The sequence below is a fragment of the Tympanuchus pallidicinctus genome, unplaced genomic scaffold (genome assembly GCF_026119805.1).
Source record: "Tympanuchus pallidicinctus isolate F22 unplaced genomic scaffold, pur_lepc_1.0 scaffold13, whole genome shotgun sequence".
Classification (NCBI taxonomy): domain Eukaryota; kingdom Metazoa; phylum Chordata; class Aves; order Galliformes; family Phasianidae; genus Tympanuchus; species Tympanuchus pallidicinctus.
In genome coordinates this window covers 11,729,242-11,742,902 of record NW_026294648.1, presented here as the reverse complement: position 1 = coordinate 11,742,902, position 13,661 = coordinate 11,729,242, and positions in this window count along the sequence as shown.

The window sequence follows — 13,661 nt, the reverse complement described above, 5'->3', positions numbered from 1 at the left end:
CTCAAGTTTTTGTTGTTGTTGTTTGTTTTTTGTTTGTTTGTTTGTTTTCATTCCAGGGAATGCTGTTTTGCTACATTAACGCTTCCTAAGCATTGGGGTTCTTTTGTCTGTTTTAAAACCAATTTAAATATTTTTACCATCTTCAAACACAGATTTCCATTTTCTGCCCTAAAGTCATATGGTCTAATAGGGACATTGCATGATGGGGATGGGTTGATGGTTGGACTTAATGTTCTTAGAAGTCTTCTTCAATCTTGATGATTCTGTGATTATCTGTATATCTTTATGCTTCCTGTCCTTCTGTGCCACTGTTCTGGCTTATGACATTAGCTCTCTCCTAGTTTCACAAAGGTGTAATTAAAGTATTCTTTTTAATTTAATACATATTTGAACCTCTCTATGTAAGGGACTATTCGTTATCACTTTTGATCTTATTTATACTGAAGCTCAAGTTAGCAAAGGGGTCAGTTTCAATTCTAAGACCATAGCAAAAATGTATGTTCCTGTTTTCATTCTAAACCTTTTCACTTTTAAATTCTGAAGTTCAGTTTAATTTTCAAAAATTTTTCCTACAGGCAAGGAAAGTGTGAATACATATAAGAATCGTTGTATTTATTTTTTATTTGCTTCATTTTTGAGATTTGTTGAGAGATTGAAGCAGTAAACATCAATTTTAATAGGAGACATCCTTCAGTGACATTCTTGCGAAGTAATTAGATTTGCAGTACGCATGTATCTGCATAAAGTTGCAAAGATATGTTTTAGATTGCTAGTTATTCTTGAGTCACTGAAACAGACATAGAATAAATCACAAACCATGTGAGTTAGTTTGCAGACCCTTCTGTTCGTACTGGAATACACCCCCACACACTGCATGTTCTCTCAGGTGTGAGCTGGCCCTGTCTAGCAGGGATTTCCAGTCCCACTGCAGTTGGGTTATTCATCACAGCAACTCTGAGTGCTGATGAATAAATCATAGATGGTAGTGATGATGATAATAGTAAGAACAGAATGATTTGAAGCAAAATCTAATACTTTTGAGGCATTATTGACGTGACAAAGTCTCTTGGGAATTTTTTTGAACAATTTTGTCTGTGGGGAATTACGAATACACAGCTGTCTTGTTTTGCCCAGCCTGTTGAATAGGAAGTGTCTGTGATAAAGTAGAAATAGAGATGTAAGTGCAGCAGGTAAACCTGGCATGTGTTTGACAGCACTGGAACTCTGCAGTCCCAGATTGGCACCATCTGGATTGCACCATTCGTAATGGGATCATATGTGTACATGCAATTAGTTTATGTCAGTAGCTGTGGGGATTAGATGAAATTACGGAACAGTAAATGCTGCTTTGAAACCAGCTTGATCTTGTAAACTCAACCTGAAAGCCACTGTAATTCTGGCAATTACCCTAGGACTGCTGTGCTTAGAGGCAAAAATAGGGCTCTTGTACCACATCCTCACCTCCCAGAGCTGAAGAGCATTTTAAATGCAAGGTGATTTGAGGGAGGTTTTTTGTTAAACTGGAGGAACTTGGCGTGGAAAATCAGTGGCTGGGGTGACAAAAAGGAGGGCAAGTGAGAATGATGACCAGTGGGACTTAATGTGACAAAGAGAAAGGAGCTGCAAACTAGAAAGATGGAAAAAAATTAGATCTTCAAAAGTAGTTTCTTGATTAGTGGGAGAATCCCTGGCAGGAATATGTGTTGTCAGAGGAATTTTTAATTAATGTCTGCTTGCTTCTCTTCAGTGAATTAACCGAAAATCTACCATGTGTATTCCTGAGCATTTTAATTTGTATTGACAATTAGTCAATGACTGTTTTCATGTAGTAAAAATCATTGTCAAGTTAACTTAGAGGCTGATTCACTCTTCCGAAGGGATAACAGCTGAAATTCTGGGATGATGTCAGCAATGGATCAACAGATGTTGGCATTAAATTTGTCTCTCAGTGTAGAAATGACTCACAGTGCACATCCAAATTGAAATCTCCTATGAATTTGTTCTACTTACCTCTGGGGCTGAAAGGACTGGTTTCTGTGTTCTTTCCAATCTGTCGGAAACTCTACATCTTTATTATCCATGTTCAACTTCTTTTCAAATGGAAATGTAAGGAAAAAAATTGCTCTTTCATGCAGGTAAGATTGTGTTAGTGAAGAAGCCCCCAGTCATTCTACTTCTGGACTCTTGCAGAAACAATATATCTTGGTATAACAGTAGTATAAAAATATTTGCTTTAGGGATGCAGGAAATGAACACACGGATATGCACACCTATATAGAAAGATGGGGTGGAATTCAAAGGATTTATTCTTGGTAACAAATGTAAGAAAATCATTGAACGTCAAATATTGTGGTGTTTTTAATGACTCTAAATTTAAGTGTTAGTCTTTCTGTATAATTACTAAAAGTTTCTGTACTGGTGGATCAAATACTTGTGTTTGAGTGCGTAGGGGAGTATTTCTGAGCAACAGAAGTTTTAGTTTTTGTCCAATATATGTAACTGATAAAAGTAATTTCTCGACTTATGTGTTAAATTATTCTATTTGTAAATTGTATCACAGAAAGCTTTTAAAATAATTTCCTTTAATTTCTTTACAGGCATTGAACTGGGAGAGATAAAAATGTGTTCAAGTTTAAAAAGATGACTTGATGCAAAAGCAACAAAGATTAAGAAGGAGTAGAGAACACAGGAACTAGCAAAACAAAAACAAAAACAGAATAATGTTAATTCTCCCAAATAGAAAAGGTTGCTAAAAGGGCACATATTACAAATGGATGTGACATTATACTAAGCTGTTTTTTAGATTATATCAGTAGTGATTAATGCTTTTGATGGGAGGCATTTTGAAGGATGTATGTTACCTCTGAAATTGATTGTAAATAATACTTTATTTCTGTCTTCTAAAGTTTTCGTTGTTGGTTGTTGTTCTTGTTTTCTTCCATTAGAAATTATCTTAATTCATTTGGGGATGATGAAATAGCAAATAAAGAAAAGTACACTATATTAGTAGTGTTGTAGTGTAAATTAATGCTCTGCATAAGGACAGCCTGTGGCTGAATGAAGTGTAGAATCTTTAACATGAACTGTATGTAATTTGGCATTAGGCTTCACATTAGTTCTTTTTGTCAGTCAATAAACTGATTTTTTTCCTGCATGTTTTCTTCCAGTATACTTCTACCAAAAATGTAATGGATTACCAAGAAATAAGCTACAAAACAATAATGTAAATGTGTCATAAAGATTTATTTTTTGTGCATTCGGGAAGTAAAATGTACTTTCTATTGATTGAATTGTGTGACAGCTGAGGACAGTGCATGGAACCATGATGTCTTCAGTTGTGTTACTTTACATGGAATAATCTGAACTTGTTTGGGCTATGAGTTCTGAAAGTAACTCATTAAAATGTGATTAAGTGTTGTAAATGGTTAAAATATATAACAGGATAGAATGTTAGAGTATGATCCAGTTTTTTAACAGTTAGGGTATGTTTAGTTTGGATATCAGATCTACACATACTGTCAGTGTGTTTCAAAGTATCTATAACATAAGGAAACACCATCAGTTACATTACCAGGCATGTTTAATAGCTATACAAAAAAACAGTGACAACTTTTTCTAAAGATGTGAAGTATAAAATTGATAAATTATAGTTGCCTATGTACATATGCAAAAAAATACACATGCATACAGTACAAAATGATGCTTATTTCCATACTCTGGCAGAAAATCTCTCTGGACCAAGCCATGTCAAATTATCAAATAATCTCAAAGATGCACTTTCACTAAGAGGGAAACTCCCTCTGACACCCAGGAAGGGAGGGAGGAGGACTTAAGACCACAGGAGATGGGGGCATGACTTACTTAGGGATATGGTTTAGTGGGCAACATTGGTGGTAGGTGGATGGTTGGACTTGATGATCTTAGAGGTCTTTTCCAACCTTAATGACTCTATCTTCCCAGGAAGCTGTGAGAAGTGATTGCTGAAGCAGTATACCCCTTTCACGTCCTTTGTAGAGGTGAGATAGACAGCCTGCACAGTGGAGATCTGTATCGATTTATTCCAGCTGGGTCAATGATGCTGGCATGCAGGGTGCCCACAGAAGCCGGCTGCACATGTTTGTCACACAGCTGTAAGCAGGCAGGTCTCTTCATTAGGAGCACGTGGGGCCAGCTGGTGTCATGGCTCAGAGCCACGTCCCTCCCTCGTACCTAGCATCTGGCTCGTCACATTCCCCGAGGAAAAGTTCAGGAAGGAGTAGAAACTTCCCAGGGAGAAACACCCAGTGTGGCTAAAAACAATAACTGAAGACAAATGCTGGGTTCCTGGCCCATGTAGTTGTCTCGCTCCAATTTATAGGAGGGAGATGAGGTTCTTTTAATATCTGTATACCCGGCGTGAGATTAAGAAACAACGGTTCATATGTTGTTCCATCCAGTTTATTACCAAACCTAATCAGGGAGACGGGGAAGGGAAGGAGGGCGATAGAAAAGATGGAAAAGAAGCAGGAGTTGCGTAAAGCAGGGATGGTCACCAGCAGGATCCAGCAGCGGTCCCGTTGCAGGGCGTTTGAAGGTCCCAGGCAGACGCAGCAGGGGGACGGGGAGCAGCAGCGTGGCCGGCCTTGAGCAGCAAGCAGGTAGACGAGGAAGTCGAGGAGCTAATCCTTGAAGCTGCAGCAGTGCTCAGGCAGCAGGCACAGGAGAGTTCGACAGCATGAAGGAGTCACCTCACGAGGAATCTGATCATCAGGAATCCCTCCTCTTCTTCAGGAGGAATCTGCTGCCAGAAATCCTCCGTTCTTCATGAGGAATCTGTTGTCAGAAACCTATCCTCATGGTTTTCAGTTCCTCTTTTATCCTCCTTGTTCTCCTGCCTCCTGACAAGGATGGGCCTTGAGCAATAGGCATTGAGTACCCCCTGAGATGGCCATCATCCTGAGATAAGTCCACACAAAGGAGCACTTCACAGCTATTTAGCTTCATCTCGCTCCTTGCCCCTGGCCTTGCCCATCTGCATCCCCCAGACAAAGGATCTCACAACCTTTGCCCAGGACTTGCCTGGACTTGTTCATCTGTGTCCTTCAGACAAAGGATTTCACAATCCTTGCTCGAGACTTGAACAAGTCCATCTGTGTCCCCAGCAAGCTTTGAGACACAGAAGTTAACAGAATAATCTCTTACAGTAGTCAGACTGCTTTTGCCATGAAAACTCAACGGTGGATATAGAGGAAAAGGAATGTCTGGGCCTTGGCCCAGTGTGGTCAAATGGAGCTTTTTGCTGAAAGAACAGCTCACACATGGGCTAGTTATTCCGAGCCTTCCTTTTGCTTGGCTTTACCATCTCTCTTCATCCCGATGCTCTGCCTGATTTCCAGCTCTAGTAACTTACTGTGTTTATCTGGGAATAAAACCAAATACATACGCAAAAACATCCAAATTATAACTTTTATGTTTCTGGACATGCTGAAATCTAAGAACCAATCTGCTATCCCCCGCATTTTTGAAGTGTATATTCTGCTCCAATTATTCCAATGGCTTTGTGAAGAAGAAGAATGCACTGTAGGCATAGAGTCTGAAAAAGAGGAGCCATCCTAGATATGCACTGTAACTCTTGGAGGGAGAAATCTGTTCCTTTTACTATTTTTATTGAAACGCTTTAACTGCTCTCATGACTTTTAATAGTCAATGTTATTTTGAAGCAGCAGCAGTTAATTAAAACTAAATATAGTATTTTTGTTTGTGAGAAAACTAAGAATGGAGTACAAACCTCAGTAAAATGGTCTTCTCTTCCAGTAGTTATTTTATTGTGATTTTATCTGAATGATAAAATTCATTTTTACTGGATTTGTAAAGCTAAGAGCACTTTTACTACTCCATACTTTTACTGCTGTCATAATGAAGGATGATATTTACTGGGAGAAGTGATGTTTTTTTGCCTTTTGACAAATTCATGGAAATCTTTTTTTACTTGCAAATATTTGCAAAGTAAAAATTGATACCTTTGCACAGATCTGCCTTGTGAGGTGCTGTGACACTTTGAAGTTCTTTGATCATTTTATTTAGTTTGTCACACTCCGGGCTGTTTAAATATACTTGAGCATGTTGATAGACTTAGAAAACTGGCTAGCAGGGCTGCCTATGGAGTAGAATTCGTTATTCCAGAATGGGATGTAATGTTTAGAACAAAAGACTGGAGGTTAATAACAGGCATTTGCAAGTATTACAACAAAATTTAAAACCAGGTGACACTCAGTCAAATCTGAATGCGTAGCTGTCTTTAATGTCCTTAAACAAATTGTAATGCAAATTTACTGTAAACTAAAGTTAGATGACATCTCATACTGTCAGTGTTACACTACGCATTTCACAACGTGTATAAAACTCGTCATGCTGATGAGCAGACTTCTGCACTGATCTCTGTGGAGCTCTTGGAGCAAAGCTCGAGTCATGACGGAATAACGAAACCCGTTAATGATCAGTCTGTCAGCATCATCATCAGCTGCTGGAGGCATGCAGTTGTCTCTGTGAGAATTTGTGTGGTGTGTGGGACTGGAAGAAAGCCAGCCTTCAGCTACAGGGGCCTCAAAAGGGTCCAGTAGGGAGAGTGAATAAAGCACCTTTTTGAATTCCTGACAAATAAAAATTCTTGTGTGGCAGGCATTCTGAGTAAAACGGTGAAAACTCTGTACTGACCTTCAAAAATCAAAGGTCTTGAGGTATGTGATTGTGTATTTAAAATGCTTTCAGATTGTAGGAGTTAGTTTTTCTCCAAATAGGTGCTATAACATATAATAAGGTGTTCAGTAGTAATCTGTAATTTTGTCAGATTGAATATATAAATATAAAAAGGTGGGAAATGTTTGCTCAAAAAAGGTGCTAACAGTAATTGTACCTAGCACAATGTCTTATTAGAAATTAATCAGAAATCCATCAATCAAAGCAAATCTGTACAGAAGGAGCAGTATTATTCTGTTTCGTTCTAGTTCACTTTCAGACTTAGTGATACTAAATGTGCATCTGAAGTAGCTGCTATGACTCTGCTCTTGCATTTAATGTAACTAAGATTGTTTATGCCCTCTGAGAATCTGGGCCATACTCATTAGTGGAATTTGTTTTGCTTTGTTTTACCCCTGGTTATACTATGATATATAGAACTTAACAATTAGCCCAGAAGAAGTGTTAGGCTATGTGAAATGTCTTTTCACTTGTAGAAAATGATATTTTTGTTGTTGCCATCATAAATTTGATTCACATTTCATTTTCCTTTTGGCATGTACAAAAGGCATGTTTCTTTTTTCCATAACAGAAATTGCTTTCAATTGTAGTAAATGCCTGACTTTGAATGCTTCCCGCAAAGCCAAAAGACTCCTTCTTCAGGGAAAATGTCTCATGTGAAAATGATTGCTAGGTTTAATTTATAAAAATGTGTCAACATGACTAATTGTAAGATGAGTGGTGAAGCTTATTATGTGCAGCATAATGCTAAATATCCTTGCTGAATACCACAACATATTTCAGCTGTGGCAGTATCGTCTCAAGCCCATTCTCACAGCAGGTCAGGAAAATAAATGTGATTGTGCTTCAGAATAAAGGGCGTAAATGGTGCTAGAATGCATGACAACTGGCAAATTGATGTTTATTCTACATAAGAACTGACTCAAACTTTAAAGATCTGTGTTCACAGTGGTCCTAGCTGGTTAGGAAGTTTTTCCATTTGTTTGCAGTTCTTGTATAAATTATGTAGCACCTTTCTGTAGTACTTCCTATTCATTTTTCTGTGCATTTTCTCAGCCTCTTAGGAGAAAAGACAACATAGTTCTCAAGGGTGAATTGAGATGCAGCTGTTTCCACTATTCTTGCATTGCAGTTAAAATACTAGTGAATATGAATTCCCCAGGAGATGTGTTACCCTGAGAGATTTTCCTAATTCATGCTGAATTAGGAAGAAGAAAGGGAAAATGAGAAAAGAAAAATGCAAGAAAAGGTTTTGGCTCCCTGGGACTTTAGAAGTAAACCTAAATAGAAATAATTTTATATTGTAACAGTAGGAATACTGACCAGATATCAAAGAGTTGATAGTAGTAATTCCAGTTTTGCTCTGCTTTTCTTTTAATGCTCAGTGTTATAAAGCATCTTGACACTTTCAGCACTTACTGAAGTGAGAATTTGAGGTTTTCACGAAATGTATGAGTTAAATTTTTATCTTGGCTTTGCATGGTTTCTACATAGATCAAATTGTAAGCTGATGGTGTAGGGATAAAAATATGATAAATCAATACTTTTGCCTTTAAATTGTATGTGATTTTTTCTTCAATTGTGGTAATCTTTAGATGTCTTTCCTTTTGTGTATTTTTTCCTAATCATTCCCCTTTTTTCATAGCCTTTCAAACGTCACTCTTACACCTTTGTTGCTGTAAAAGCAAAGTTCTCTTGCATATGTAGAGACAGATACTTCTTTGCATAAATCAGTTTTATTGCACACTTTCCTACACTATGTGAACTTTCCAGTAACCATGAGGTAACTGTTATATTTCCCAGTCCAAATAACTCTGCCTGTGATATTGATAAACAACTGTGTAACAGTTAGTGCCTGTTTTTATATTTCAACTGTAGGGAAAATCAGAGATTGTAAAATCTCAGGAATTCCTCAGTATTAAGCAGAATTAATTTATAATACCTTTTTTTTTGCCACCTGGATGGCTTGATACATTCCCAGGTTGGCATTTCTTTGCTTCATCAGCTTTCCATCTGCTTCTTTCTATCATCTGAAACACTTCCTCATTCCATATCCATGTTTTCTCCCTGTATAATTTGTTGGTTCTTGTGTTAATCTTTTAAACTCTGTTTTGCTCAACTATGAAAAGTGCCAAGAATTTGCCTAGAAGGATCCAAATATTATTATTATCTTATTTATTTTTTTCAACAGAGCAAACACAATACGTTCATTAGCAGATTTCTGTAGTTTTTACTCCAGGCAGAACAGTTTATTACAGGAGTAAAAAAATCACTGTATTTTCTATGGATGAAATTTCAAAACTAGTTGGTCAGTTTATGTCTTTAATTGGAAATCACAGTCATACAATCATTTGAGTTTGAAGGGATTTTTAAAGGTCATCTAGTCCAATTTTCCTGCAGTGAACAAGGATGTCTGCAACTCGACAGGTTGTTCAGAGCCCCATCCAGACTAACCTTGAATGTCTCCAAGGATAGGGCATCCATCAAATCTCTTGCATTACCGTGCTTCACTACCCTTATCATAAAAACTTTTGTCTTTATATCCAGTCTAAATCTTCCCTCTTCTAGTTTGAAACCATTTCCCCTGGTTCTGTCACAACAGACCCAGCTAAAGAGTCTGTCCCCTTCTTTCTTATAGCCCTCTTTAGATACTGAAAGGCTGCTATCAGGCCATCTTGCAGCCTTCTCTTCTCCAGGCTGAAAAGCCTCAGTTCTCTCAGCCTGTCCTTGTAGGAGAGGTGTTCCATCCCTTGTATCATTTTTGTGACAGGTCTACATCTCTTATACTGAGGACTCCATATCTGGACACCGTACTCCAAGTGAGGTCTCACCAGTGCAGAGTAGTGGGTCAGGGTCACCTTCTTTGTCCCTCTGACTGTGATTCTGTTGATGCAGCCCAGGATACTATTGGCTTTCTGGGCTGTGAAGGCATGTTGCTGGCTCATGTCCAGGTTACTATCTAGCAGTAAATCCAGGTCCTTCTCAGAAGAACTGTGCTGTATCCTTTCGTCCCCCAGCTTGTAGGGACAGGATGACATCTAGAGAAACCTTCAAGTGTGTTGACCTCACCACACAGTCTGGTATCACTTGCAAACTGTCTGAGGGTATACTCAATCCCACTGTTGATGTAACTGATGAAGTTGTTAAACTATTAAACTACACCGGTCCTGGTACTGACCCATGGAAGGTATCACTCATCACTGTTCTCCATCCAGACATTGAACCTTTGACCACCACTCTCACAGCTTTTTCCTTGTCCATTGAACAGTCCACCTATCAAATCCATACTGTCTAATTTGGAGACAAGGGTGCTGTGGGGGACCATGTCAGAGCCCTTACTGAAGTGGGGATAGATGACACCAGTGGCTTTTCCCTCATCCTTTGATGCAGTGACACCATGATAGGCCACTAGGCTGGGCGTGCAGGATTTGCCCTTGGTGAAACGAAGGTGGTTGTTTGTTATTGCCTCCCTCTCTTCCACATGTCAGTTTACATGTGATAGGGTCAGGGCATTCAGATTAAAGTGAACAGGACAGGTATTGAACATAATTTCCTAAAGCTTATTCTGCATCTAGAGATAGAGGAAACATCGCTCAAAGAGATCTAAGAGTTTACTCAACTCAGAGTATGGTCTATATTTATGCAAAGGTTGAGATTTCCAGGGCAGAAATCTGCAAAATTTTTCTTACAGTGATGTGTTCAGTAAAAGTTTTCTAAACATTAGATAATTCTCATTAAACACATTCTTGTTCAAAAGGAGACTGGTTATAACACCTGTGTCTTCTACTTGCTTTAGGACCAACAGCTGTGCTACCTCATCAGACTGCAGCAGATAACAAACAAAGAAACAGGCAAATTTGCCATTTATATGGATAGCTTTGCAAGGCAACCCAGTTCCTTCAGAGAGAGGTGAGTGTAATTCAGAATTTGGCAGTTTCCTTTAAATCAATGCTTAAATCTATTTGATTTGTATATGAGAGTAGTGCTCTCATTAACATGGCTAATATGCATATATAAAACTGATTGCAAGTTTTCTGTCTCTTGTAAGAATTGTTCTTCTGAAATTAGAAACCATTTCTATAAAAGTTACATTTGAACAGAATGCAGTCTGTGGTTTGATACATCTTTAGCTCCAATTCATATTTCTTATCCTATCTCTGCTAGAAGATGGAACTCAAATCTCTCTTAAATGTTGATTTGTATCACATGGCCAGTGTAGTACTGAGAAGAATCTCATTCATTTTGAGAAAGTACTGTTTTGAGTACATGTTCTTTTTGGTGATCTATGAATTTTTAGATGGGAAAATATAATCTACATGCAGTTAATGTTATGTTTCCTTAAAAATAAACAATAATAAAAAATTAAAAAAAAGGAAATCTATTTAAAATATGGTACTACTTAGCTTGAGTCTTCTATGACATACTGCTCTTTTATTTAAAGTACAATAACTTATACCAGTAATATGGAGGTCTATACACATATCTTAAGTTTTGTAGCAGAAACACTGAGTCATGGCTTGAGCCAGTGATTGAGCACCTGGTAGGAAGGGAGGGCCAACCCAGAGGAGCTCAGGTGCATGTAATGTGCCTGAGCGCTCAGAGAGTGTGGAGCCTGGATCCACCCTTTCCCAGACCTCATTTAAGGAGTGGCTGTGGAATCAAAGGTAGCTTGTGGAGATTCCTGCATATCTGAGGCCTTCTGAAGGTAAGCATGTTTTTTCCTTTATTTCTGTGTCTATGGTTGTTGTATTTATGTAAATCCTTCATTGTTGTAGCTTAGGGCTGTGCTGTCATTGTGCTTTCCAATGTGTTACAGGAATGCGTAAATATAAGCAAGACTATTTTCCACTATTCCAATTTACAAAGCATTATAGGTATACTCATAGTGGACTTGATTTTATAATCACGGCAAGACTAAAAGGATTAATTTAGTACTGTTATTCCTGGCCCTTTAGGGCCTGAAGACCATAGTGTGTTATTTAAGATGATCTTTAGCAGGTGTGTAATTTTTTCCTTAGTCAGTGGACCATTGACTTTCCCTCAGTAAGTTCTGTTTTTCTTCATGTCTCTCTGAGGCCCCAAACAAGTTAAAGGTCTCAGAAGAGAACACCCCGACATCTATTAAATTTAACAAGTCCCTAGATGAAAGCAATTAAGCTGCAAATATTTGTGGACAGTATATGTGGACGCCTCTTTTTTCATTTGTTTCAGAGGAAAAGCCACTGAAGCAGCTAAGTAGAAATGAAGAAAAAGAGCAGAAGGCTTGCTTAAGACGTTCCATGCTATATAAAGCTTATATACTGACTGTAACCTGCAAAGGCATTATAAATCTGTGTGGTGGAATCCTGTGCCCTTAACTGTTACTTGACAAAGTATTTGCTAGTTGAGAGTGAGATGATGCATTTCTTGCTTACTCAGTTTTTTCAGAAGTCATGATTCTATATGAGAAGTGTGCAGCTATAAGTCAAAAATTATAGATCATCTGCACTTCAAACTTGTTAAAATTTATAGGCACAGAAGAAAGCAAAAAAGCAAAGTTACTGCCAAAAACATGCATTCTGTGTTAGATCAAAGTTTATTGAAGTTTTTGGTAACATAACTAGTTCACTGTGCAGAGTATTTCTACAGTTCTTGTTCTGCTTACTTGTTCAAGATCTCATTTAAAAATAAAAATCCACTTCATGAAAAAATAATTTTCATAATTATTATTTTATATGAGCTAACATAGTTTTATCGTTATGCATATGTAATGGAAAGTGGTTATTCTTGACTCTTGTTAGAGAGCTAGAATTAATTTCCCCCTCTCTCAGTTACTATAGTAACTGCACGGGAAAGCATCAATTTGGATTTTTTTTCTAATTCTGAAATAACTGGAGTTTTCAGTGTTACTTCAGCTGCTTTCGGAGTGGTGCATGCTAGAAAAAGAACATACTTCAGAAAATAGCATCTCATCTGAGTTATACGTTGATATGTTAACAATGTATTACATTCATGTCTTGGCTTTGGTGTAATTTACTGTCATAGTCACAATGGGAGGACTGTGGTATGGTTGGTTAGGTAGTTGAGGACAAGTTGCTCATATCTTCACTCTAAAAAAAAAATTTTTTTTTTTTTATTTGGATGAGCCAACAAAAATAGCTAAGTGTAAGTCAAAGCAAACTGGCCTTTCTCATCTTGCTGATTTTCATGAAAGTGCTGTATGATATGCAATATTTAGATTTTTCATTAAAGCTAGGCAGAGACATCTTTGCTCCATATCTGGTTCACTTTGAGAAAGTAAATTATATTGGAAATGATTTTCAGTTCATCTTTCAATATATCAGTATACAAACTGGATGGGATTTATTTTACCACATTTACTAGCTATCTAGTGGTTCTCTATTAGGAAGGAGAACAATTTTTACAACTTTTAATCTCTTTGTAATGTAGTTGTTTGAGAGAATACGAGGTCTGAAAATCTTGGAAACCAGCTTTTCTAAAATGCCTGATTTGCAAATGAGATGAACAGTCCTTAGCATAAATAAACATCAGATTTATTGATGAAATTTGTCATAGCTGCTTTGGGAAAGTTTAAGGAGAGGAGGCATCCCTTCCTACTTCTCAAGCACCACATTTTGCCTGCTTTTCACTTGAGAAGCTGTGGAATGTGTATTATGGTATTACCTGCAGTAATTATTCGTGATTTTCTGCAGAGAGCTCTAATACTAGGGAAGCAAATTCTGTTCCTTAAGCTTTTGTAGACATTAATTCTATGTTGCAGTGTAATATGAAATGAATTCATCTGTATTAGTATGTTGTTTTCATTTTTTTTTTTTTATATATAAATACCCTAGTTAAGTGAAGAATTTTATTTTCTCCCCCAACCGTTCTGTTCATAGATCACATTAATTATATACTCTTATTTCAGGCTTACCGGTACAATCAGT